This window comes from Spinacia oleracea, chromosome 4, assembly GCF_020520425.1.
Source record: "Spinacia oleracea cultivar Varoflay chromosome 4, BTI_SOV_V1, whole genome shotgun sequence".
Lineage (NCBI taxonomy): Eukaryota > Viridiplantae > Streptophyta > Magnoliopsida > Caryophyllales > Amaranthaceae > Spinacia > Spinacia oleracea.
This window is the reverse complement of record NC_079490.1, coordinates 54,606,275-54,617,858: the sequence shown is the minus strand read 5'-3', so window position 1 is coordinate 54,617,858 and position 11,584 is coordinate 54,606,275. Positions and strand designations below refer to the sequence as shown.

The following is an 11,584-nucleotide window of genomic DNA, read 5'->3' as shown; positions in this document are numbered from 1 at the left end:
TGCATTCTATGTTAAGTCTAATAAATACGGTTCAGTATTAATTAACAAGTTAATAATTCAGTGAGATCAAGTGAGCTGAATGCCTAGCTAGAGGCCGCTTCAGTTCAAGTGGAATTAATGATATTAATCCACAGCTTACTCTTGACTGAACCCGTAGGGTCACACAAATAGTACGTAAACGGATCAAATATTTAATGGCATTAAATACTCCATCTATGGATATTCGGAATCGACGTATCTTGGTTTCAGTGGGAGCTGAGATCGTCACAGGCAAGAAATGAATACTCCGGAAACGATGATATTGCCGGAAACGGAAATATGGATCGTATCGGAAATATAAATATTATCCAAGTCGTAGATGTTGCCGGAAACGGAAACATGGCACGTATCGGAAAATATTATCGGAAATGGAAATATTGCCGGAATCGGAAATATTGCCGGAAACGAAAATATTGTCAGAATCGGAAATATTATCGGAATCGGAAAATAATACCAGAAACGGAAATATTAAATATTTGTTCGAAACGGAAATTAATTCCGGAATCGGAAATATTAAATATTGTTCGTATCGAAAATGAATTCCCGAACCGGGAATTTAATCGGAAGCGTATCGTACGAATAAGCATCGGACGAGGCCTGCCGGACGAGGGCCCAGCAAGAAGCTAGGCCATCGCCCAGCAAGCCACACGCATCCAACAACACGCCAATGCCTCGACCAGGCCCAGCGCAAGGCCAGTCCCAGCCAAGGCTGGCGCGCGCACAAATGGGCTGCGGGCAGTGGGCCTGTGCGCCGTGCGCACAGCGTGGGCTGCAAGGCTTGCGCATGGGCGTGCGATGCTCGTGCGGTGCGTGTGTACGTGCTATACGAATCCTAAAGCTATTGGAATTCGTGCATAGATTAAATCCTAATCCTAAAAGATTAAATTAATTATTTAGAGTTCTAATAGGATTCTAATTAATTAATTAGTATTCTAACAGGATTCGAAATCCTTTCCAAGGTTCTATAAATATATGCCTAGGGTCATAAATTTATATACAAGTTTTCAAGTATTCAAAACTAGGATTTTTAAGCAGAAAAATCAGCCATAACTCTTGCCCATTTAGCCGAAAATAAGTAGTACCTTAAGGGCGATTCTAGTTGGTCAATCTTAAGGCGGATCCGGACGTGCTGTGGACTATCTACGGAGGGACGACACTTGGAGTCCTAAAGACTTGTTCTTGTTCGGTTCGGGCGCAGCTAGGGAAGGCACGCAACAAAGAGTATGCATCTAAACTATGCTAAATGATTATGTGTAAATAATATGTTTTCCTGGCTTTATGGTTTTTCCGCATGATTTATGAATTGTCATATGTATCATAACCTAACACATGACGCACGTGTCAATGGCCGTGCGTGGTTTGCGGTTGATAACAAGTTCAAAAACAAGAGTTGAGGTAATGGTTTCTTGGGTTATGGCAATGAGAACATGGATGGGTTAAATGAGCTGAACAGGGACCCCAGAGCGAAGGCGTCTAAGAGCATAAGGATTGGAAAGGGTAGACATCGTAGAATTTTATGATTTGGATTGGTTGACTCAATTCTTTTCCTTCGTTTACTTGGGTAGATTTCGCACTTTGGGAGGTACGGGCTAAGTATTTCATGGCTCTTTTCGCTCCTTCTTTTCTCTTTCTCTTTTTCTCTTTTTGTTTGGGATTTCTCCCCAACATAAATCCTTCAATCAATTTTTTGTTTGGGCTAAAAGGTAGATGGTTGTGGTCTTTGAGTCACGAGGCGAGACTGAGTGAGCCTCGTTTGGTAGGCCTATAGTGGACCTTTAACTTTAGTAGGCCTAGGGTGGACCTTTTAAATTGTCTTACTTTGCAAGCGTATTTAGTCGTTTCTTAAAATGTGCAAATAGCGTTGATTCAAAATGTTGTTTTTACCTAGCTTATTGAAATTTAACGAAAGAATTACATCGAAAATAATTTTTTGCTGTTTCCGGGATTTAATTGGAAGTTGTGATTTAGACTCGAACTTTCATTAATTTTTCTGATTATAACCCGTGTAGGAGGTGGCCTAGACTCAAAATAATGACGTGGCGTAAGCCTATAATACTTGACCAAGCAACTCTCAGACTTAGGCTAATTGGACCATAAATTTTGTTGGTTGACACTTTAGATTTTAACCCTTGGGTGTTCATTTGTCATGCGCCATTTTGCTTAATTTTGGCAAGGTAGTTAGTTGGGGATATCGAATTTTTATTTTTGCAAGACTAGAATCATTAGTACGGCTTCTCTCTTAGTGTGTGTTGCTTTACCCCAATGGTAGCCTTATGGTATGCCGATTTGGGTATTTTCATGGTTGGTCATGTTGCATTAATGGAAAATCTTTTAGTCCGTACTTAGTAGTATTTCAAGGAGCGAGTGACTCGAGAGGACTATGATAGTCGTGACCCAATGTGATTATAAGCCTTGAGGCCATTAATTTTTTCTTTGCCAATGGTATTGACACCTTAGGTTCACTTTGGGGGTTGTGCGACTATGGAGGAATGATTTTCAGAATGTGACTGTTTCCATTTTGCAAATACTATAATATATTCTTTTTATTGGTGAGAGAGAGTATTGAGGCCGTAGATTCTTAGGAAGGAATGACAATTACATATGGGTGCTTATTGATTTAAATGTCAGGAAGGGAGACTCAATATGGTTTAACCTTTTGACTTGCAGAACGACGCCAAGCATTAGGACCGATTCTATGGATAAGACAACTAAGACTTAGGATTTAGATTGTACTTTTGGCATAGCCTAGTCTAGACTCGGATTTATTTATTTTTTATTCGAACCTTATTTTTCCTTGAAGACTCTATTTGAACATTATTTTTTGAATACTTTGCCCGTGTGACATTCATAATTATTAGCATGTTCGGTTTTGGTGCCGAGCATTGTCGTCGTAGGAGGCCTATCAACGACACAAAGAGTTATTTATTTTATTTTTTAGTCGCTTTTAGAATCAAGTGCCTTTACATACGTCCTTGCAACAATTTTTACGAAAAGTTTTTTTTTGCTACGTATATATTGTTTTTTACGTGGGCACCGAGGCTGCTGCGCCAACTTCAGCGCCCAGCGAAGGGCGTGTGAAATTCCGGCGCCCAGCCAGGGGCGTTGAAAATGCGTCCCTGGCTGGTTCTCGTTTTCTGTTTGCGTCTACTTTTTGTGTATGCGACTTTGATTTAGCGTGCTTGCCTAATAACGTCCTTACGCATTGTGCAGCGTTTGTGGGATTCGTTACAGGCCATCCCGAGCGTCGCTTATTTTTGTGGCGATCGTTCGGGTTTGCGAAACACGTATTTTGGTATAACTCTTTGGCAAATTTGTTTATGAATGTTTGGGCAATTTTTAAGGTCGTTGGTTTTTCTAGGACAGTTTGTCACACACAATCATATATTTCGCTACACATAACTAACATTCCATCATGACGCAATAATAACATGTCATGTAGTTTATGATAGGCTTCTATGGGTAGTTTATTTGCGCCTGGCTTGGTACCGCTTCTATCGTAGATCCAACACATGCCCCGGTCGAGGTAGTGTCTTCAGCAGACGAATTTCGCTAAAGAGGCCAACCCGCAAGTGCAAGCCAAGGGGGCATGCAGGCGAGAGGGACCTAATGGGCGAGCGTTTGGGTTTGGGACGGGTGTACTACTAGCGAAAGTGCCGAGTGGACAACATTCGAAGCGTATGCACCCCCCGGTTGGCGATGGGTATCCTTAGTCCCAACTCCCGAGATGAAACACCAAGGGAGCCAAGATTCGTTATGCGGTTCTGCCCGTTCACATTAATATGCTGATTTTCAGGTCGTCCCAACTTGATTGGGAAATAAACGCGGGGTAGGATCGTTTCACCCTTCGGCTATTTTGATTACCTACAAGCACGAGTATTTCCTTCACTATCCCCAGTGGAGTCGCCACTGTGAGGGGGTCGAAAAAGCACGAGGCTAATGCGTGACCTTGTCCCTCATGGGTGTGACGATTCTTTTATTCAATCAAGTGTAATTGGATTTCCTGTGAGTATACACCCAATTGACTAGTAATATAGGAGTCGCCATTCAGTTTTTAACAACAATGAGAAAAACTGACAAAACCCGGTTATCGTGACATAAAGGGAGTGCAATTATGTTTGACCACGACGGCCGTAGGTTCCCTTGTGATCCCTGGTGTGGGGATCTCTCAACATACACCCGTAAGGTAGAGATTGAGGGTTCGGGGGACTGTAACTACCGAGAGGAGTACTTCGCTTGTCGATAACTCCAGAGGCAGGATATCCTTACTAGCTCAGCATAAATAATTGAAGGGACATGCGTTAACTATTAAACTAATCTGGGTTGATTTTAGCAATATGCAACATATAATACTAGATCGATCGTGATTATCTGATTTAAATAGTATTAAGGGACCTAGCATGATAATCCAATTTCCCAAAAATATTATATTTGTTAGGCGTGATAGAACAATCAGATTTAGTTAGTTTAATAGTTCATAAAAGGGCGAGGAAAGCAAATAAATCATCGAAAAGGAACACATTACGACGCACCCTTGAGAGGTGCGTCACGGTTCTCAGAAAACTAACCACTTTGACTTTGCTATTTCTCCTTTTTTATTTAACGAATCTCAATTATGGGACAGGATAAGTTCTGTTCGATTTATGGATCGATTGCGACAGAACGCGTGAACAATTTCGCAGCGTGAGGCTTAGGCTAGGGGTTGGAGTCAATACTCAGAATATGAATTGTGTGTTGTGTTCTTTTCACGTCGAATTTGGGGCTGTATTTATAGGGAAGAGTTCGTGGAAAGATAGAATTGTAGAGTTCTAATCCCCAAAGAATTAGGAAAAAACACGTACCCAGGTATTTTCAGCGCCCAGGCCTGGGCGCCGAAGATTTCGGCGCCCAGAGCCAGGCGTTGAAAATAGGGTCTGGGCTGTTTTCTTAGTCAGATTCGGATTCCTGAAATCCGTAGTGTTTGAGACTTACTCGAGTCTTTTAGTGCGTATCAATTTCATGACGGAATGCGTCTGGGCCCGTTACGAACTCTAGGCTCGTTAGGATTTTAATTAATACGTAACTCTTATTTCCGAATCATATTAGGAATAGGATTCTCGCAGTTTTCTATCTCATTTAGGGGGCGTTTGGTTCGCGCAGGGTAAACGGAATGGAATGGAGAAAGGGAATCAAGGAGAAAGGAATGGAATGACCCTGATTCCCCCTACCTGTTTGGGTATGTCCCAGAAATGGAATGGAATGCACCCTGATTCCCTTTGTGGCTGTTTGGTTCAAAGCAGGGAATCAACTGTTTTTTTTTCCCCTAAACACGTACTTATGAATAACCTCTTTAAAAAGTGTAATATAATTAAATTTTCTTCCTTAAATTTTCATTATTTAAAATAAATAAGTAAGGAAAAATAAGAAATATTTTTACCCATCCAAATTGTTCAACTTAATTGATAACAAGTACGGAGTACAAAACAAGGGATTTTTCGATAATTAGGCCATAGCCATCAATTGTAGCAATACAACACAATTTATCATGGTAACTATAAAACGAATAAAGTCCTAATTTCTTCACCTTCTCATAGAAGTACCCATTCGAGCCATTTCTGTAGAAAAGAACACCAACAAAACCATATCATAACATTGATATGTACAAGCTACATATATTAGCAATTAAACACAAATTGAATATGTATAATTATCAAAATCAAATCCATAAATCAACACAAATTGATATGTACAAGCTTTATATATAAATACAAATTGAATATGTATACAAATTTTTCCTTTCTTGGCTTAGTCCACATTTGAATCAAAAAAACCAATTGCACCGCACATTTTTCAAACAGTGAGTCAAAAGCAGTGACTTGATTGACCATTTTCCATGGGTAAATTCCAAATATAAGTTATCAATCATACTAAAAAGCTACTAGTTATGATATTTTAGGTGGATACAATATATTTTATGTGGCCCAAATGAGCAGGGATTCAGCCTTAAGTGACGCAAAACTGAAAAAAATACCCATTAATAATTTAGCTAATTTTGAAGTTCAAGCCCCCTTAATACCAGCAAGTTAATTCTGGCTTTTTTCTACTAAAAAAATTCTGGAAAAAATTCTCAACCATCGGGATTTTGATTCTGGAAAAAAATTACAGGAAGTTTGAAAAAATTCTGGAAAAAATAAAGAAACCTAGCCAAATTTACAGGAAGTTTCGGATGTCGGAGCTTTGTGGTCGGAGGTCGGAACTCAGATGAAGAAAAATAAGCCTCAAAAACGAAAATTATACAAAAGCAACAGAAAAAGAGAGAAAAGAGAAGAGAGAGAGGGACGACATACCTCGACGGCGGCCGGAGTGAAGTGAGTAGTCGGAGGTAAGATCCCGTGTGTCACACCGGTGGTCGTCCAGTGGGAGACTCCAATGTCTGCAAGTTGGGTTGTTGAAAATCTAGGGTTAGAGGAGAGAGAGGGAGTGGGGAAATGAAGGAGGGAAAGGGAATGCCAAAGTCTGGGGGGTGGGGGGAATCAGGTTGGAAGGATTTTGGGTAACCCAAAAAGGAAATTGGGTAAAGGGAATGGTCAAATATGCCTAACAAACAATAACAAAGGGAATGATAGTATCCCATTCCCATTCCCTTTCCAGAATACCCCCAACCAAACGCCCCCTTAGGATTTACATTGGAGTGCAACACCTAATTCTGACAGGTTTCTATCTTTTATGACTTGCCACTTTTAGAAGCTACTCTTTACGGCAGTTACTATTTTTAGCAGGTTTTCATAAATAGCAGGTTTCAGGTGAAATGAAAAGGGGTAATGAGATTCGTTATTTTATAGGAGATGCGTTGTCAAGTGGAGATTTATGTTTTCATCATCGAACCTTTCCCTTTCGGGAATGGGGACAAAAGTAGGTGTCTACAGGAAGCGGGTCAAGTACGAAGCACGTTGCCGGGCCATTGGTTATGGCTTTCTTCCGTTCTCTTTCTCTTTCTCTTCTTTGGGGGAGCTGGATAAGGATGCTGGTGCGTTGTTGAAGCAGATTCAGAAGTTTTCTAGGACACAGGACATTGGAGCTCGTGCTGCTGCTCATATTTTCACCAGGATAGGTTTTGCTATAGCCAGAGGAGTGGGGGCCCAGATTGTATCTCGGCTTCCCACTAACTATTTGTAAAATATTTGACTTTGTTAGCATTTGATTTATAATAATAATAACAATAATAATAATAATAATAATAATAATAATAATCCGGTGTAGCAGTAAGAGGCGATTATGGGTGGGTGTTTAGGGCACCTCCTACGTCCATAATCCGGTGGCTTTTCCGGCGGCCATTCAGGCAGTTCACGGCGGCATCAGGCATTTGTGGGCATGGCATTTTCAGGCGGCATTTTCAGGTGGTTTCGTGCGAATTTTGGGTGCAGTTTCATTGCGGTTTCCACGGTTTTCGGTGCAGATTCAGGCGGCTTATTACGGCGGCTTTTGGGTAGGGCTCAGGGTTTTTTTCCCGGCGGGTTTTTCTCAGGTTTTCGGTGGTTATTGATCGCATTTGGTCGGCGGTTTCAGGCGTGCTTTAGGGCAGTTTGCAGGGCTCGTTTTCTAAGTTGTTTCGCCGACAGTGTGGGATTGTTGCGACGGCAGTGTGGGTTGCGGTAGTTTCTAAGTTCTTTCAGGCGTGCTTTTGATCGGTTTCCGGTGTTGTTGTTCATATTTGGTCGGCGGTTTCAGGGGCAGTTTGCAGGGTTCCTGAGTAGTTTTCGGTTGCGAGGTGTGTTTGCGAGTTGGGATGCGAGGTGTGTTCCCGTCAGTTCTATTCCGGCAGAATTTGCGGTGTCCTGAGGTGGTGCGGTACAGCATTCCGGTGTTCGTTCAGTTCCACGGCTGTTTTGGTTGGGTATTCTCGGCGGTTTTTGGTTTGGTTTCCACGGCAGTTTTGTTTTCTCGGCAGTTGTTGTTCAGTTTCCGGCAAGTGTTCGTTGTGGTTCAGGCGGTGGGTTGGACAGCTGTTTTGGGTCATTCTTGGTAAGGTTTCAGTCGTGTTTCTTGGGCAGTTTCCGATCAGTTTTTGGCGGCTCCCGTGGAGAAGTTTCATTGCCCTTTTGTGGGTCTTAGCGGGTGTCAGGATGGAGGCGGGTGAGGTTTGGTGAGGAGCTCTCTGATCACTCACTTACGGGATCGTCATTGTGGCACTGGTGTGCGGGATGTAACCCGTCATTCCCTTACTACTAATTCGCAGGTGTTTTTTTCGGCTGAGGTGACCTTTCGTCGTATGGGAATTTGGCTATGTGGAGATTGTTTCAAGACACATACTCATCGTATTAGGTGTCGACATGGCAGTGGTTCTAGTACTTCTTTTGTGGACCCCCCTGATTCTGGGGATGGTATTATTCGGTTTATTCTCTACGGCATTCAAAAACCTCAAGCTCCTACTTCCGAGCTGTCTTCTTCTGATGCGCCTCGAGAACATCATTTTTCTTTTGATGTTGCTCTTCTAGACACTTTATTGTCTAAGCGGTTGCGTTCTGTGAAATCCATCCCTCCCAAATGTCGTTTGGGTTTTTCGCGAGTTCTCAAAGGGACGCTTGATAAGGTGATTTGCAGACCAGATGACATCGCTTGTTGGGTTCAGTTGCTCGTGTTACCTCTTTGTGTCCTCAAGACTTTTTCTCCACGAAGTAATCGTGAGTGTTCCTCCGGTGTTAGGCGGCGACAACAGGAAGAGAGTATCACCTCTGCTATTCGTTCTTGGGGTGTGCCTGGTGGTTCTGAGCAACTTGTCATAGACACATTGGCTAGCGTGTCTCCCCCTCTATTGGATGTTGACGACGACCATGATTTGGCGGAGCGTAATATTAAGCAATGCAAGAGAAAGATTTCTGACGGTCACTACATTGCTGCCGTTAGGGTTCTTTCTTCCTCAGGTCTTGCCCCTTACAATGATGCTACTCTTGCAGATTTGCAAGCAAAGCACCCTTCCGTTCCGGTCCCTACCTTACCGGATATCCCTGTTGATCATCACCTTACTGCTTCCTCCGCTGTTGTTTTGGAGCAGATTAAGGGCTTTCCGCGTGGTACTTCGTGCGGTAGAGATGGCTTGCGTGCTCAACACCTTTTGGATTGCTTAGGTGGTGCTGCTGTAGCTGTTTCTAATGAGTTGGTGGATGCTATCACTCAGGTAGTTAATCTCTTTCTTGCTGGAAAGTGTCCTGCTGAGCTTGGAGGATACATTGCTAGTGCTCCTCTTACGCCACTTGTTAAGCCTGGTGGGGGTATTCGGCCTATTGCTGTGGGCACTATTTGGAGGCGCCTTGTTTCTAAGGTCGGGGCACCTTTGATTGGTCCGCGTTTAGGAAACTACTTTGGAGGTCTTCAGTTTGGAGTTGGGGTTCCAGCAGGTGGTGAGGCCATTCTCCATGCTGTCAATCGGTTGGTTGAGGCTCGTAGGGCCGATGTTGGCCTCTCTATGTTATTGGTGGATTTTCGGAATGCGTTCAATTTAGTTGATCGATCGGCTTTGTTGCGTGAGGTACGACTACATTGTCCTGCTCTTTCGCGTTGGGTTGAATTCTGCTACTCTTCTCCAGCGCGGCTGTATTATGGGGAGCATATCTTGTGGTCTTGTCAGGGTGTGCAGCAAGGGGATCTTCTCGGCCCTTTTCTTTTTTCTCTGGTTCTACATCCATTGGTGTGTCGAATCAGAGACTCATTTGATCTATCTCTTCAGGCTTGGTACTTGGACGATGGCACTATCGTTGGTGACACTTTGGTGGTTGGACAGGTTTTGGAGTTGATTTTGGAGGAGGGTCCTCATTTAGGTCTCCATGTTAATGTTGAGAAGACGAAGGTTTTCTGGCCTTCAGAGGACCCACACAGTTGTCTAGAGGGTGTCTTTCCTACGGATATTGCTCGTCCTGTGCTTGGTGTTAAGTTGCTTGGTGGCCCAGTCAGTACGGATTCCTCTTTTTGTAAGGAGTTGGTTTCGCAGCGTGTGTCGAAGACTGTTAGGTTGATGGATGCTGTATCACAGCTTAATGATCCCCAGTGTGAGTTGTTGCTTCTTCGTGCGTGTACTGGAGTTTCTAAACTCTACTTTGCTATGCGCACTTGTCCGCCTCATCTTTTCGAAGCGGCCCAATTATCTTTTGATGTGGCTCTGCGGGCTTCTTTAGAGCGCATCGTGACTGCTTCGGGACCTGGGTTCGGTGACTGGCAATGGCGCCTTTCCACCTTGCCTTATTCTTATGGAGGATTGGGTGTTTATTCAACTGGTGATGTTCGGCATTATGCTTTTCTTGCATCCCGTTTGCAGTCTTCTGGTTTGCAGGATTCGCTTCTTAGGCTTTCAGGTGTTGATGGTCCGGGTGAAGGAAATAATGCCCTTGGTCCAAGTATGCATTCTATGTTAAGTCTAATAAGTGCGGTTCAGTATTAATTAACAAGTTAATAATTCAGTGAGATCAAGTGAGCTGAATGCCTAGCTAGAGGCCGCTTCAGTTCAAGTGGAATTAATGATATTAATCCACAGCTTACTCTTGACTGAACCCGTAGGGTCACACAAATAGTACGTAAACGGATCAAGTATTTAATGGCATTAAATACTCTATCTATGGATATTCGGAATCGACGGATCTTGGTTTCAGTGGGAGCTGAGATCGTCACAAGCAAGAAATGAATACTCCGGAAACGATGATAATGCCGGAAACGGAAATATGGATCGTATCGGAAATATAAATATTATCCAAGTCGTAGATGTTGCCGGAAACGGAAACATGGTACGTATCGGAAAATATTATCGGAAATGGAAATATTGCCGGAATCGGAAATATTGCCGGAAACGGAAATATTGTCAGAATCGGAAATATTATCGGAATCGGAAAATAATTCCGGAAACGGAAATATTAAATATTTGTTCGAAACGGAAATTAATTCCGGAATCGGAAATATTAAATATTGTTCGTATCGGAAATGAATTCCGGAACCGGGAATTTAATCGGAAGCGTATCGTACGAATAAGCATCGGACGAGGCCTGCCGGATGAAGGCCCAGCACGAAGCCAGGCCATCGCCCAGCAAGCCAAGCGCGCCACACGAACAGCCAAGGCCACGCCAGGCCCAGCGCAAGGCCAGGCCCAGCAGGCCATGGCAGCGCGCGCAGCGCGCGTAGCAATGGGCTGCGAGCTGTGCTGCTGCTCGCGTGGGCTTGCGGCTCGCGTGGGCCGAGCGGCCGTGTGGGTTGTGCGCGGGCATGGCCTGCACGCTCGTGGGTCATGCTCATGTAGAGTTTGTGTTCACATACGAAACCTAAATTGTGTAGGATTTGTTTGATGATTAAATTCCTAATCCTAAAAGGATAAAATTAATTAATTAGAGTCCTACTAGGATTCTAGTTTAACTAATTAGTATCCTAATAGGATTCCACTTCCTTTTCCATACCTCTATAAATAAGGGCCTAGGGTCATTATTTGCAGGTACGATTGAAGTATTCAAAGGGTAAGTTTTTGAAATAAAATTAGCCATACACTTGCAAACACTAGCCGAAATTCCTAGTAACCTTAAGGGCGATTCTAGTT

General features: G+C 43.2%; 1 long non-coding RNA gene across 1 annotated transcript; it reads right to left on the bottom strand.

Annotated features, from left to right (window-relative positions):
• Positions 1-5,373: 5,373 nt before the first annotated feature.
• Positions 5,374-7,226, bottom strand: LOC110775337 (uncharacterized). Its single transcript, XR_002529716.2, has 2 exons — positions 6,363-7,226; positions 5,374-5,630 (listed from the first exon to the last, which is right to left on the bottom strand). It is a non-coding gene; the product is annotated as an uncharacterized lncRNA (long non-coding RNA).
• Between the last annotated feature and the right edge of the window lie 4,358 nt (positions 7,227-11,584).